The sequence below is a fragment of the Numenius arquata genome, chromosome 2 (assembly GCF_964106895.1).
Source record: "Numenius arquata chromosome 2, bNumArq3.hap1.1, whole genome shotgun sequence".
NCBI lineage: Eukaryota > Metazoa > Chordata > Aves > Charadriiformes > Scolopacidae > Numenius > Numenius arquata.
Window position 1 is genome coordinate 57,599,317 of NC_133577.1, and position 16,405 is coordinate 57,615,721.

At 38.5% G+C, this 16,405-nt stretch overlaps 1 protein-coding gene across 1 annotated transcript in view; it reads left to right on the plus strand.

Annotated features, from left to right (window-relative positions):
- The window catches only part of SOX5 (SRY-box transcription factor 5), a 493,077-nt gene that overhangs the window by 22,189 nt on the left and 454,483 nt on the right, over positions 1-16,405 (plus strand). The window contains exon 2 of the mRNA XM_074144406.1: positions 11,730-11,792. The gene's annotated coding sequence lies outside the window, so the exon portion shown is untranslated. The remainder of the gene's footprint in view (positions 1-11,729; positions 11,793-16,405) is intronic.

Sequence of the window (16,405 nt, forward strand, 5' to 3'; positions counted from 1 at the left end):
CAAACTTAATGTACAAGTGTGGAAAATGAACTAAAAGCACCCTTGGTTCAGCACAGTGTGCTTGACTTTCCAATGCTCATTCTGGGTCTTTGTCTAAAAATAGGATTACTTGTTTACTTACTTAAGGAGCCTGCGGTCTTATACTCTAAATGAATATCTAACTAAAATCTTTAAATATATATATGTATAAAAATAAATAAAAGTCATGCCGTGGGTTAGAATAACATGTATAGGGGGAAAAAAGCCCAGAAAATGAAATAGGAAGGGCAGCAAATGGAATGATTTAGTATTTGAACATCAAATACCAGTTTGAATGCTGACAAAGTCAGCACAGCCTTCTATGTTTCTGATTTCCCTCCAGCTCACTGAAGGTTTTATGGTCAAGAGGTGAAGGAGTGCTGTCTTTTAGCTCCAGTTGGGCATCGATGTTCTGTGGGGCCAACTGTAGGTGTAGGAGTTTGCTCAGCTCAGGTGAATGATGTCTCTTTTTTCTGTTTGTTTGGGTTTTTTTTGTTGTTGTTGTTGTTCTTACGTTGCAACAATTTGCTGCCTTTCTTTCCGCAGCAGCAATACTTCTCCATTGCTGGATACGAAGATATTATAAAGCACTGACTGATTCTTTGGGGCAGGAGGGGGAATCGATGCACCAAGATGTGAAGTGCCGTTGTTTTATTGGATTTAAGCGTAATGAAATGGGCAGCGCATTCACAGTCGAGGCACCCTGTTGCTGACGTGACTGGGATAAACAGGGTCCTCAGCTGCTAAGCAGGGATGCTTGGATGTGCCACAGGGTTTCAGAGAGAATCCCCCTGCAAAAGGAAGCGTGTGCCAGTATTGTAGAATGCTTGTGCCAGCCAGCTTGCAGGGTTGATTTGGCATTTGGCGTATTGGTAGCGGCTGCCAGTGTGTGTGGTGGAAGAGAAGGGAATAGACAAGAAAAACACATAGGGATTTAAAATAAAAATGTAAAATTATTTGCTCTGTGCCATATGGACTCCAATATTTTGACAAAACTAAGGTCAAAATTAATCATGCCAGGTTAGAGTTTTAGTTCAAAAACATATGTATAACTGTCCCCCTGAATGTGTATTTGAGTTACGATTTTCATATAGAAAAGCCTTAACCTTTTCAGTTTTTTGTTCTCTGCTCCACTATCAATTGCTCCACCTGGATGAACTTTTCCTAGCGTGTGAAAGTTTAAAAGTTTTTGCTTTTTTTGGGTATTTTTTTAGTTAAATGTCAAAGATATTGTTGATTTACTTTTTAAAATCTTGTTTGGAAGAGTTTATTTTATTTTTCTTTTCATGGAACTAAATGGATTTTAACAAAAGCTTGTGTTCAGGCTGAACTGTTTGGTCAAAAAGACATGGAGAAGGGATGAGAGGATGAGGGAGAAGGAGTCACCAGGACTGCCAGTAATGGATGGGAGAGCCTTTATATGGACGGTGGAAGTCCATCACACCAACCCTGGTTGTCCTGACTAAGATGGTGTCACCACTGCACCTGCAGCATCGGGATTTTCAAATCTGGGATTTAAGTTTAGAAATATGGAATGTGGCCAATCTGTGGTTTTTAATTTATAAAGGAACCATTCAGAATATCTACAGCAATATGATCTTTTGCACAATGTAAACCATCAACTTTTTCTTTTTTTTTTTTTTTTTTTTTTTTTCCTTTTCCATCAAGCAGCCAACATCTTTTTTAACCCAAGCATATTATTCAGGCTTACCCTGTCTTAGGTCATTGTTGAACAAGCTTGGCTATGCATTGAAGCACAATACTCTTCTGCACTAGTTCCTGTTGTGGGCACTTTGCTTCACCACTAAAAATGCCATATGGAGTCTAGCTTAATCCACTTCAAAAGCAAAGCTAAACCATACAAAGGCAGTCCTGAAAAGTAATAAGGGTAATTGTGGAGTGAAGCTGTTCTGTACAAGATTTCCAGGGCTGGTTCGTTATGTACACAAGTCCACAGGATGACATCAAATCTTGAAAGATCCAGTTTTTATAGAGTTCAGGTGTGATTGAATCGGGTATTTTTGTTCATCTCACTATAGAGATATGAGATGGATATGAAATTCAAATATAGATCTCTATCTTTTTAAAGTTTGGAAATGTTCAGAGCCAGGATTTAGGCAATCTTTAATTCATGTGAATGTAAGCAATACTATGACTATCTGAGGACAGTAAATATATCTCTATCTGTGATTGATCTCAAGATCAGCCTATCTATTATCATAAAGCTCCTCCTTTGAGAGCAGGAGGAGGTGGGTGGAAATTTGAAAGAACAAATTTAAGCAACTGGTTTCCTTTCACTTTTAAAACCAAATAGTGAGAGAGGCATAAAAGAGCCCCAGTTTGGATGATAACGAAACATTGCTTTGAAGTTTTAACTAAATTGCATTTCTTGTTCTGTGCTGTCGCCTGTAAGACTCAAAAAAATTGGACAAGCAATGATTAGTACATAATAATGTATGTTCAAATAGCTTATGGTACTATGAAAACAAAAATTCAAAAGGCCAGTATACTGACAGTTAAAATCTGTCTAAGGGGCAATAGGGGGGAACCTTCACAAAAACAATATGCTGATTGCATGCAGCTACCCTGCCGAGTCAAATCTTAAATAAATTATACATACATAGCTGTACTGGAGCTGAGAAATGAAGCAGTTTAAAATGTTCCTGGTTGTGTGCTTTAGGCAAAGCCTATATCGACTCTGTGCCCTTAATGCGTCAGACATTCGGTCTGTTGGTGCGGGTACCCTGCCACAGTAACTGGGCAGTACTGGGTGCCGTAGAGGCCAGTGGAAAAATCCAGCTTTGTGCTAGATAACACATGGGGAGAAGCGTGGATGATAAACAACCTCTCTTGATTCTTTGATAAGGAATCTCTTTCTCTCAATTGCACCCCACCCCACCAGTCTCCTCCACCCACTTGTAAGAAATCCTGATGAGTACTGAAATGTTGCATATTTAGGTAGAGGTTTTTTTCCCACAGAAACAAATTTATGCATCCAGAAATTCAGTTTCTAAGCAGCTGAAGTTCTTCAGAAATTTGGGTTAAATCTGATAAGTAATTTCAGCCAAAATAAAAATGAAAATAAAATTCTGAACATCAGAAATTATTCCTTTCAGTACATATGAAACAAAGCATTTTGATTTCTTGGGATTTCCAAGAAGACTCGGTACCTATACAGTCTAGTGATAAGGACATCTCACGGGCACATAGATCCATGTTCTTATCCTCTTTTGTCCTAAATGGAAGAAAGGTCTTGAATATAATTTTTTCCTCTTCTCAGATTCCTTCTTAGTCTATATATGCATATGCTCATGCGTACATGTTCATGGAGGGAGAAATAGAATAATTCTGTAGGTTTGTGATCAGGCTGATGCCTGTGAAAAGAGGTAACTAGGGTCTACTCCCTATGCCAAGGAATATATAAGTGCTTATGCAGAGCTTCAACTGGAAAGACTGGTAACTAGATCTTAATGTAGCACTGGTTAGAGCGGCTATTAGGATATGGTGTACGCACAGATCCTTGCTTTGAATCTTGTTTAATTTAAATTCTGGTCCTCCTGGTCTTGGTGAATACTCTTAATCCCTAAGACACAATGGTAAGGAGAGTTTGGCAGCATCATCTAGACCACAGAATTGACTTAAATTGCTGGCAGCACCTTCTTTTGCCCAGCAAAAGTATCCTTAAGCTACAGTTATTTGTATAACTCCACTTTCACCAGTGGAAGCTAAGGTTTGGATCTAAGCTAGCAGAAGTAACTCAGAAACATTTAATGAACAGTAAGAGACTTGCTCAGGTTTTGTGAGTTTCTTGGGATCAAATCACACTTCCTAAACATCAACCACCCAGAACCCTCATTAGACAAATGAACAAAGAAAATTTTATATACTACTCAGTAGGTAATGCAATTTTGGTCTTTGGCTAACAGAATCAAATCGGTAATTGTAAACCTAGCACAAGAGGATGTGAGCAAACCATGCTACTGCTCTAAGTGTACTGTCATGATACTCTTGCTGTTCTACCAAAATCCCCTTCCAAAGTTTCAGAGTTAAATCACAGTGAATAAGAGGAAAATTTGACCCTCAGTTTTGGCATAGTATTGATGACTTGCTGGTTTTTTTATTGGTTTTATTTGCTAGAATAGATACTTTTTGAAATAAGTTCAAATAGTATATTTCAACATTACTTAGGCACAAACAGAGGCTAATGTGTCTAGCTTTCAGATAGCTTATTACCATTCGAATACTCTGTAGATAAATTATATTAAAAGAAAAAAAAAACCTGTTTCAGCTTCTGACTCACTCTAAATGGAGACTTAGCTCTAAGTAATCAAAATTGCTTTGGTTGTGCATAGCAGCATTAAAAGCCTTGTCCACTAATTGAGTGAAGCGGCTCCAGTGAAGCAGCCTTGCCCCCTCATTATGTGATCTTGCAAGTGCTGTTTGTCATCGTTGCTTGCCGGTCTCAATCTAACTGTACTGCTGGTGCAAATTAATGGTAATTCGTTATGACACACTGTGTCCTTCCAGTGAAACAACAATATGGAACTTGTACCACCTCCGCCCTTCTCTCCTTTCCTCCCCATACCTCCCAGATCCTTTTCCCACCTCAAGATAGTGCCCCTGACTTAGCCTTCCAGCTCTTTCTGACTAACTGGTGTGTCAAGGTGTATTGTGGCTTGACTGGTGGATAGCACCCCGTGCTCTTCTGCTGACACGTTAGAGACAGACACGTGTCAAACAAAAGGCAGCACTTTCTAGGGGCTCAGGCAGTCTTGGTGCTGATGGAGGACTTGTACTTCAGGGAAAAGCTGTGTGTGCACACGAGTATGATCATCCACCACCTTCTGCAGCTGAAGAACCCTACTGACAGCATGCTCCAGCAAGAAGGAAAGATCAGTGGGTAACACTTTAAAATCAAAGTTAGCTAATATATGGGAAGTTTTGATTGGTGACTACTTTACATAATAAAACTATTGGTTATTTTTAATTTATTACGTTTTTGCTTCCATCCTGACTGTGTGAAATGGCTTTAAGAAAGGATGCATTACTTGGAGGCTCAGAACTCAAGAAATCTATGCCTTACTTTTCTCCAGATTTCTTTGTCACTTTGCAACAGACGCTTACGCTCCCTTTAATAATAATCTCTCCTTCTCATCTTTTGGTTATGCTGTCCTTTTAAATTACAAACTGTATTGCGAGGGCTGTCTCTTCCATTGCATGTATAGAGAGGTTCCTACAAGGGAGCCCTGATTTCAGCTGGGGCTTCTGTCCGGGATTCTCAGCTGGTGGAAATTGGCCAAGTGCCACTGAAGTCATTAAGTATATGTGAAAGGTCTATGGCATATCATAGTTGTTGTTATTTGCATTGCTGGAGAGAGGGATCTTCAGCTAGTGTGATCTTATTAATGTCCAATACTCAAAGATATGCAGTCTTTTCTCACTTCAATTATCTTCATTTAAAATGAAAGTGAACAATTTTTACATGAAAATTGAACATTTTTGTTTTGAAACATCAATTTTGAAACAAAATATTTATACTTATGGTGGGGGAAATTGTTGAAGTTACTTGCTGAAGGTATTTTTTTTTTTTTGTAATTTTTCACATAAAAATCAACCCACTGTAATTTCTCAATTAAAAAAATATTTTTTGGAGGAACCAAGAAAAGGAGGGAAGTTCAGATCAAACCTTAAATTATTTTTTTTTTTCAAAGAAAATGTCAGAAGAATCCAGAACTGATTAAAAACAACGTTGCAGCTCCAAATTCATCTTAACTAACATTACGTGCTTATTTGAGTTCACTAGATTTTTAACATTGTCATCTGAGCCTGCCTTTGTAATCAGCATAGATAGATGCTTTTCAGCAAAAATGTTTCAGCCCCTGTTAGGCCTTTATGACCCAGAAAGCAGTCTGTCCATCTCTGCCAGAGGGATCCTGGGCCGACCGTGTTCTTAACCTGTGCAGTTGAATTTAAGTTGGGTTAGTCATCACTTGCCAACAGGTCATTGACTCTGGAATGAATTTTTTTTTATTGATACTAACAGGTCCGCAAGATGATCTATTATCATTGAAATATAACGTAGACACTTCTACAACGCTATTCATCAGTAACGAGGTTAATGCCATTACCCCCGTTCCACAGATGAGAAACCTGAAGCAAGGGAAATGACTTGGCAGAGGTCAGCCAGAAAAGATGTGTTTCCGCCTGCACCCTCCCTGCCCCAGTCTCATGGTATTTATTAGGAGAGAGCAAAAGAAAGCTTTCTATAACCTTAAGTCCTGGAGTTGTGTTTTCATCTGTTAGACTTTCAGCTAAATTAGTTCTTTCCCCAGTGGATTCAAAGCTTGAAGATGTGATTTCTAGCAGTTCAAAGCCAAGTAAATAATCTCCGCAAGAGTTTGTGTATAAAATGTCACTGTACCTTATCACTAATTGTGTGATTTTTGGGGTTTTGAAGTATGCCTGACAACAGCACTTCCAGAATCTACTGCATACGAAAATATCTTTTGTGGTTGCATGGACTACTTCATGTGCAAGACTAAGGGTAAATATTTTGGAGGCTGTGTCTCTGTGAATGTATCGTAAAAGAGGAGGAAGTCAGGACTTCTGACCACAGAGAGGAAGGGTCAGTTGCTGCTTTCATGTTCCGCAATGCACCCAATTGGCAACACCAACACTAAGTTTAGTTCAGGGATCTCTACTATGTTGAAATAATTTCTCAGATGTACAGCGTATACATAACTGGTGATAAAGCCAAAATGACTGTTATAGACGCTTCAGGATGAATACTGGAGGTAAGGATGAATACTCTATCAAGTGATTTTGGGAAACAAAATAAATCTTAATTTTTCTGCTTCAGAAGGATAGAATTGTTAAGGTGTTTAACTCTTTGCCACACGTCTTATCAGCTCTCCATTGAAAGCAACAACAGAAATCCTGTCTGATTTCAGTACTGCAGGATCAAGCTGCAGGTGTTGCAGGGCACTTGCATACTCAGTGCAAAGAACTTTGGATTCTTTGAACTGGGGAAAAATATCTTTAATTTAGATTATATATAATCATTTTTTATTAGACCTTTAACTTGGTTAAGTATAATCAGGTAGCTATTGTATAATTTAAATGGCCGGTGATTGTTATTTGATAATAACAACTTACATTTATATAGTGCTGTATATCCCAAAGGGATCCCAGAGGCCTTTAAAGACTCAACAATAAAATACACAACAAAGTAAACATTAATTACAATTACACCATTACTAGAAAATATGAGGATATTAAAAATCTGGCAGTCTGTGGCTTGCTTCTGCTCTCATTTGAATTCATTAGCCAAGCTCACCCAGAGTGCAAATGGATTATTAGTGGTTCTGCCATATCTGATTTAAGAAATTTTCTGTACAAGTATTGCAGTGAGAGCAGAGGAGGGTAGAAAAGTGTGTAAATATCCTTCTGAGGTTGCCTACAAACTCAGCTCCACTCATGCAGGTCACTTAAGTTGGATGTTATTTTTGCACTCAGTTGAGCCATATGAATTCATCCCTCTCTTATTCAGGCAGTTGAACTGTGTTGGGCTCTGTAAGGCTGGGTCCTTGTTAGATGGGAGGAGGGTAAACAGGTTATCTTTCAAATGCCACATGCCTACAACATCAGAATGGGAAGTCATATAGTGCTTTGTATAACCTGTTCTGTTTTCATATGTAAGCCTTAAAATACTTTAAACTTCAACCCTGTTATGGTCATTTGTGGGTTATCGGTGTTAACACCTCACTGAAGTGAACAGAGCAGTTTATTCCTCTCGAGCTGCTCTTCTAGTCTTTTGTTAGATTCAAGTTCAAATTTCTTCACTGAAATGGTTGTCAAGCATTGGAACAGGCTGCCCAGGGAAGTGGTTGAGTCACTGTGCCTGGAATTATTTAAAAGATGTGTAGATGTGACACTTAGGGACATGGTTTAGTGGTAAACTTAGTAATGGTAGATCATTGAGTCCAACCGTTAACCTTAAGGGTCTTTTCCAACCTAAATGATTCTATGATTTTAAGTGAACAGCTTTGTACTTTCTTTCCTTAAATGCATATTGTCAATGTCAAAGAAAAAGATGAAAGCTTGAGGGACATTAATGTGTTGTACTGTAGCATCTCGGGTAACGGTACCCTGAAACTGTGGGTGGGAACTGGAGACCTGCTGCAGTAGACATTTCATGGACAAGTTGTGTGAAGTCAATCCCTGCCTTTGAGAGGTCATTATCTAGGACTTGCAAAACATAAAAAAAGTAGAATACCAGTATTGTTTGGGAGGGGAATCGCTGAAATGATGAGGCTACTTTCAGAGTAAAGTCCACAAAAATAGAGCCAGGAAGGCGGTTGCTATCTTTATAGATGGTTAATATAGGTGGTTTGTTTCATGCTAATGTATAATAAATTCTAGCCTAATTCTGAAAGATTTCCCTGAAATCCTTTTGAATGGTAAAGTTTTTTTGACTGTTGAGACACATTGTTGGTTTGCACCTGAAGTAAAGATATACTGCTATTAAAGGTAAGTTTGGGGGTGTCCAAGAGGGGATGTAAATGACTTTTTTTCTACTGGTTTGCAAGAGTTCTTGCCCATCAAGGTGGTTTTCAGTTTCTGAAACTATTCATTTTCCCTGACTTCTGGTTGCAAAATATGAGAACACTCTACTTCAAATAATTTCTTCTTAAAATCATCGTTCTTTCTCAATCTTAGACCTTTTCTTTAGTTTCTGTTTTAACACTTAATCATTGTGTGAAAGTTGTTTGCTGATACTGTCTTGTTTTTCAGATTTGTAATGAAGCATGAGGGATTTTTACATTTTGTGGTGAAAGTTTTGCATGGGTCTTACTGTAAACCTTTCACAATGTCTTTAATTTGTTTATTTTGGGGAATTGGAAGAAAGGGAAATGGTGACTTACAGATAAGTTTTCTGCTTCATTTCCTCTATGCAGCAGATGATAATTAGCAAGTATGAATGCTGTTACGCCCAAGACAGTGAGCTCTAATTTTTGATCATAGGTACCTGAACTAAAGGTAGGTACGTTACCAACCTGTAATCTGCAATAAATTTGTATAGTTAAGAGCCTAATCTCTGAGTAAAGTTGAGCAAACATGCTCAAATAAATATCCAGGTAGAACTTTCTAAAGTTCCCTCCATCAGTGTTTTGGATCATACTTTTCTGGTCCCACTGCAGCCAAGTGTTGGTAATCATAGAATCATAGAATTGTCTAGGTTGGAAGGGACCTTTGAGATCATCTAGTCCAACCATCAACCTAACTCTGGTGAAAAAACATCACTAAACCATGTCACTAAGCAACTCGCTAATCAAAATAATCAAAACGCATGTAACTCCCAGGGAAGCACTATAAAAATGTTATTTCTGCAACAGTATTTAAGAATAGGTTGACATAGAATAATAATAATAATGTCACTTTTGATCATTAGACCTTGCAGTCGGACCTGAGCCTTTTCACTCATCAGTGATACACAAACTAATAGAAAAATACTAAGCTGGACAGTTTTGTGTGTGTCATACTACGTTCAATACAACCCTGTTGTAAATGCACATATATGAAATACAAATTCACCTTCTACATGGGAAGGTGTAGCTTTCTGCTTACTGCTACGCAGCATTGTACGAAATCTCCCTCTTGTTCTGGTTGAACTTGCCTTACAAAGTCTGGATAGATCCTATTAGAAAATAATCCAGCCAAGGACATCATCTTCTCTGAAAGGAAATCAGTATTCTCCCTTAAAGAGACTTTTTAAAACTATTTTGTCTTTTATGAACTTAAAAGAAAGAACTGTAAGCCTACTTTTTGCCTTTTTTTTTTTTTTTTTTTTAAATGGTCTGACTATTAATTGGAATTTAAGGACTGAACTTGTAATTATTAATCAAATTCTACCTGTGGGAGCAGGAACTAGACAGAACCTCACGTTCCACTTATAAATCTCTACAGGATACTAGTAGACGCCTTCTCTTCTCTAGAAGAGGCCACCTACTAAAAAGTGAAAAAATGCATGCATATGTGGGTGACACAGATGTCACAAAATGTTACTAGCTTTGTTGCAGGTGTCATTAGAAATGGGTGGATTTTGTGGACTAAACATGGAAATGAAAGGGACACTGAATGGAATAATTTTTTTATTTGTAATAAAACCAGATAGTGTTCAAGTCGTTTGAAATCCCAGTGGTAAAGACTTAGGTACAATGTGATAATTGCAGTGATTTTAGAAGGAAATAAGTAAATAAAAGGTAAGAAAGATTAACTCAAGTCAGAGCTTTAATTTTTTTTTTTTAAGTTTGTGGTTTTAGAACAGAGGGAGTGTGGATATGACATAAGGAAAGGCACAACATTAGCGAAAGTAGGTGTCTGAAAGAAACTAGTCTGTGTTGGTGGGAGCATGAAACTGTTGAAAAGAAACTGCTACTTTCACACTGTCACATACAAAACTCACGATGAGCCTAGTAATGAAGTGTAGAGAAAGTCTCTGTTGTTCATCCAAGAAAAATAGTGCGTGTCTCCTAGTATAAATGGCTCTGGGTTTAGTTTTTGTACTGTTTGGTATCAGTCTGTAAGACTCAAAGAAGGAGCAATGATCTAAATGAGAACATCAAAGTAATAATTTTACAAAACACCTTTAAAATGTTAAAGAAATAGGTTAGAACTAATCTCAAGAGTGGGAAATCATTGGGAATTATTATTATTACTGCAAATGTTATAAAGCATGTCCTTTGCATGTTTATAGTGTTCAGAAAATATAAATAATAGCTGATTAGTAGTCTTGACTTAGAGCTTTCTGTTTCCTCCCCATATTGGATAAATCTCCTACTGATGGATCAATCATTTAATCAATCTACTAACATGGCCTTCAGCACTATAGTATCTGAGTGCCTCCCAGTGTTGGAACGCTCAATAATGCTTGGTTTTTCTCCAGTTACTCTGTACTCCTTAATTTGATTTTGTTCTTAGTTACGCTGATGTAAATCTAAAACTACTCCATTGATTTTGATGGAGCAAGGCAGCATCTATGAGCTTGAAGAGCAGAATCTAACCTTCCTCTTGCAATTCCCTGGCTATTCTTAAATTATATTAATAATACTTCTTGGAGTTACTAATCTGCTCTCTCATTTATTCTTCCTGTTCCTGCTACATCTTTTTTTCTTCTGCTGCTTTGGGTTTGATCCAAAGTCCACTGAAATTGCTGTCAGCCTTTCTATTGATTTCAGCTGACTGTGGCTCAGTTTCCCACTTGCCCCTCTCTCCCTTTTTCCCCTCTGAAGACCCTGAAGGTTCCCGTGTGAGTTTGTGTCCGTCTCAGTAGAGACTTCTAATTAACTAAAGTTACATGTGTTCCTACAGTTCTGTGAATAAGCACCTTGCTGTAGTGGGATCCTTATCCCTATCTTTTCCTTTATATCCATTGCTTCCCTCAGTTTAGTTTTCCTTTAATGAGATCCCCCTTTTCTACTCATGCCACAGGTCTTGCTGTCAGGTTCAGCATCTCATATTTTAAGGAGAGCTTTGCTGAAGGCCTGATCTGAGTTTTGTGGAAAAATGAATGGAGATACCCCACTTATTTCCTTGAGATTTTTTGCTCAGGATAAAATGTTGTAGTGAATATGAAAAAGGTTTTGAATAAGATAATTGTGGCTCTTCCTTTGATATGTTTTTTTTCTTTTCTTTCCCCTCCCTGTCTTCAGTGTTGGAAGCAGAAGAAAATAAAAAGAGGAGGAGTTGAGAATCTAAACTGGGAGACTTGGCAGGTAAGAGGTGTGTTTTCTTACTTGCTGGCGAGGTGTTTCTGGAAGCGATGATGTGAATTGGCAGTGGGTTGGCTCAGCTCTGGGAGATGAGGCTGGCCCAGGACCTGCACAGTCAGGTTGAGTTCCCTGTTTCTTCTCAGCCTTTCTGCATAACCACGGGCAAATGCTTCACTTTGGTTCCTCACCTGCGACAGGGGCGCAGAACTGCTTCCCTGCCTTGGAAGGGTGGCCTTAGGAGAAGTGCAATAAAGGCTGGGAAATAATTAATGAGATGGTATAATAGTTGGCAGTGAGTGTGAGCTACTTGGACAAAGTTGCCGTTCAAGGGTGACAACTGTGTTTTGTGGACAGCTGGGCTGGTGTTCGCATAATCCCAAGAAATGTTTTACTAAGGTTCTAGTGTGATATCTGTAACTTCACTGCGTTTTCTTCTTTAAACACTCATTGATTACTCTAGTCTTATTTCCTGTTCTGCATAGTTTTTAAATGGGGTGGAGGTGAAATACAGTATAATCAAGATGCAGCACTTGCTTCCAGCATAGTTTGTGTATGAAAGCACAATAAGAACTTGGAAAGCCAAGCATTCATCGTTAGAGAAGTGCAGTTCGCATGGTGAGTTCCTGAGGGCTTACTTGAGGCACATCTGAGGACAAAATGCTTTTCTAGGGCACAAAAGCCACAGCCAGGCTGCCAGATTCCAAACTTTCCTCCGAAGCTTGAAGCATCAGAGTTTTTTGTTTTGTTTTGTTTTTTCAGAGGATGAGCTCAAAGAATTTTAAGCATAATATTCCTTATCCTTGTTCTTGGAAAGAGTTGTGCTGTTTCCAAAATGCTCAGCCTGAGGCAGTCATGCATTGTAGATAAATCAGCCGAAATGGCAAAATATTGGTGGGGTGTGAAAAACTGCAGGTAGTTGTTTAATCACTTGTGTCAAGTAATCTTAATAACAGGTGTAGCTACTGATCCAGTCAATTACATAAATTGTCCTGCAGTCTTTCCTGGGTTCTTACTGAGACAAAGCTATTGATTCATAAGATGTGCCTGGGTGAGACTGCAGTACTTGGCCCTGTGACTCTGTCTTAAAAGATAGAGCTTAGCCTAACAGAGAGTAACTGCTTCTGCTTCAGAGTAACTGTATTTATGCTTCTCTTCATAATGCTTTTTAGCAACAATCCTTGATTTTCCTCCCCCTCTTACAAATTTGTGAGAATGCACTTAAATTTTAATATTCAGAGATCCAGAAGATGTAAATAGTACCAAAATGAGTATTGCCCCGTTTGAAAAACCCTGCTGGGTTCACCTGTTGTGCTTTGCCTGGCATAGGGATAATAAGCTCTGTGAGGCAGTGAATGCCTCCCTTGCTCATACACATAGCCCTCAGTGTAGCGGCCCTGTGCTGCTTTTTGGGGGGGCTTCTAGCAGCATATAACACAAGAAACACGTAACTCCTGTCACTGAGAGTTTGCAGGCACATACAGCAAGTTTGGCTCAAACTCAGAGGTCAAAAGAAGTTCGTGGCTGATAAAAGAATAGATCACTTTCTAATCTGAAATAATTTTGTGCCCTGCACTTATGAGAAAAACTCATCAATACAAACTAAAAGGCAGCATTGTAAAAATAGATACGTTTTTCTTAGTTGCAAAATTTTTCTAAGAATGAACGATTTGTGGTTTTGCTGTGTATGTCACTAATAGACCTCTAACAAGATGTACATGAAGATGATTAGGGATGTGTTGTTTGGTTTGGAAGAATTTATCTTCTGGGTTTGGATGTTTGGGTTCTTTTTAATTTGCGAGCGCTTTCTTGGTTTCTTGAAATTTTCAAAACCATATATTGGCATCTGGTTTTTGCTGTGAAGTTACATCATCTCTGAGCAAACCAGTGCAATGCATCAGGCTGTCTCCCTATGTGTGCTAGGTCATATGTTTAGCATTACAGCTCAGTTTCTGTGCTTTTTCATAACAGGTTAGTTGTCTGCTAGGAACTGGTAGTTAAAGTGTGGCAGACTTCATATAATTCTTCAGGCTCAGCCTCCGTTTCCACTGCCTTTGATCAGGATACATTCAACTCTCAAATATTTATAAACTATCTTTTCACGTGCTCCCTTTGATTTTCATAGATGTGCCCTTCCACACAACAGGAATAGTGAGTGATTTCTTATTATAGTTCCTTAGCATATAAACATTATGTTACTATAAACTCTGATCAAATTTGGACTGTAAGTGCAAGTAAGAATAGAAAGACATGGGTCCTGCTGCAAAGAGTTTGCAGCTACAGTGGTAACAAGTGAAATGGAAAGGGTGGCGAAGACAACTGTCAAATACAGCATGTTCATGTATATACAAATGTATGTATGGTCTTTTATACCTTTGTTTAACCCTGCAGTTTAATTTAACATCATATTAAAAAAATATGACAGTATAAAGATTAATCTATAAAAAATTTGAACCATGTGGCAGAACTTGTTTTACTGATGAAAATGAAAAGCAGCCAGAGATTGAAAGGGGGAGCGTGTGTGTGTGTTGGTATTTTCTTTCTGGGCAGGTTGTCTTAAAGTCATTAAAAACAAATTATTTGACCTTTTCCTGAATAAAGTATACATTTTTATGACTTTTCCCTCTGTATGATCTTGATGAGAAAGAGTGGGTATTGGTACAGTTGCAGGAACTTCCTCCATGCAGATTTGGTAAAGCACACTAAGTCTGTAGCCTGCAATTTGGACGCCCGTTGTAGGCTGGAGACCATAGGTGTAGGAAACAATGAAAAGGGGTTAGTCTGAGGTTGTACGCTCACCTCAAAGTTTTGCTTCTAGTTTGGTAAATAACATCAATGTTCCTCAAAGTTTTGCTTCTAGTTTGGTAAATAACATCAATGTTCTCTGGCAAATTCTCATTATAATCCCATTTTCTGTTGCAGGTAATGGTTTTGGTCAGCCTGAGAATTTGAGTCTGTTTGTGTGGCGATGGTGGGAAGTGGGTTGGGAGGAATTGCTGTTAGTGTATTACTTCCCCTCCAAAAAGGTCTCAAAATGAAACCAACTGCTAAATTGGTAATCTGCAAGCTCACAATATTTGCATGTATTTCTGAGTGTAGCTGTGAGAGGGAGGAGGCCTCTGTTCTTGTACACCATTAGTTTTCTGTGTCATCCTGAACTTTGAGTTCTGAATCTTTTATTTGCGTGGACGGCTGTAATTTTGGTTTTTGTGCTTGTTTTTCTGAAAATCCATGACTGATGCTTGTTTGCAAGACTCGCTTGTGAGTGGGTACCTCTGTGTGATTGATCAGTATACCCACCAGGTCTAAAGAGTGTCATATTTATGTCAAAGGAACCAGTCCAAATAGTATTGTGAAGTTTTATTGGAGTGTTCATATGCGAGGGTGCTTACTGTTACGTCTTTATGGATTTCAACTGCAAGAATTGTCACCTAAGAAGGAAATAGGATGATTTTACGGCACTGAAGAGACTTACGATAATTTCGTTTTTCATCCAGAAATTGCTCGGGTAGCTGAGAATCAGTGGATGACTATTCATAGATGACAAGTTAAAACTATGCACATCCTCCGCTGACACATCCATGAGAATGGAACAAAATGGGAAATGATAACTGAAGAAGCTGAGTGCACCAGAAAACATGCATGAAACGTCCTTTCGCATGTCCGGTTCTGACAAGCAGGAGTTATTGTTTTGCCTCTTTTTAAAAAAAAAAAGATTAAATGCAACCAAGACTAGATTTTTTTCTTTTTTAAGTAATCTTGATGGGTTTGGGAATCACATTAGGTAGGATGGGTGACGATCTCTTGCATAAATATTGTGAGCAACAAAAATCATGTGGCTCTAAGAAACAGCAGAGTAGATGACTGATCAAATATGATGTCTTCCTAAAAGCTGTGATCTAGGGCAGCTGAGATGAGATGGGGAGTGAGAAGGTGGCACTAGAGTCTTGGGGAAATGTCATAAACGTAAAACTGCCTTGGATCAACCTGCTTGGGATCTGAAATTGTAATTCGGTAGCTTATATGCTTGTTTCTGATTTCCTCTTACAAGTGAGCAAATTTTGTATATGCATGGCTGGATTCTTTTTAGCTCTTTAGTTTAGGTCAGAATGCTTCTGGTCATTTTTCTGCTAATGATTTTGCTTGTTCTTTTTTAAAACAAAAAATGCCCACAATTAAAAAGCAATGCTAAGTGAAAGCAAGTGATTTCTCTGCCACCTCCTGTGAACAAGTTAGTTTTTGTGTATGTGTCCTGCTTTGTGATAGGTGCATGATTTTCTTTCTGAAAACTGGATAATGGGAATAAGTGAATCAGTAGTTAAAAACTCAAGTATTTAATTCATGCTTCCCTGTGGGAAGTCTCATTGCTGTTTCCAGTCCTGGTCTGCAGGATCTAACCAGCCCTGGTGTAGCTGGGCCAACTGAGGGGCAGGGTTTCTGAAGTAGTTTGCCTTTCTTTGGCTTTGAGGTTTACGTGTGGGTGTTAACTTCTTGTTCGCTTTTTCTGAAGGGGGAAATGCTCTTTATTTAGGAAAAAAAAGAGTCAAGCGCTTTTTCTGGCTTTCCTGCTTTCTGTGTGTGTTTAGTAATGTTGCTTTCTACTGTGAGGTGTTGGTCCA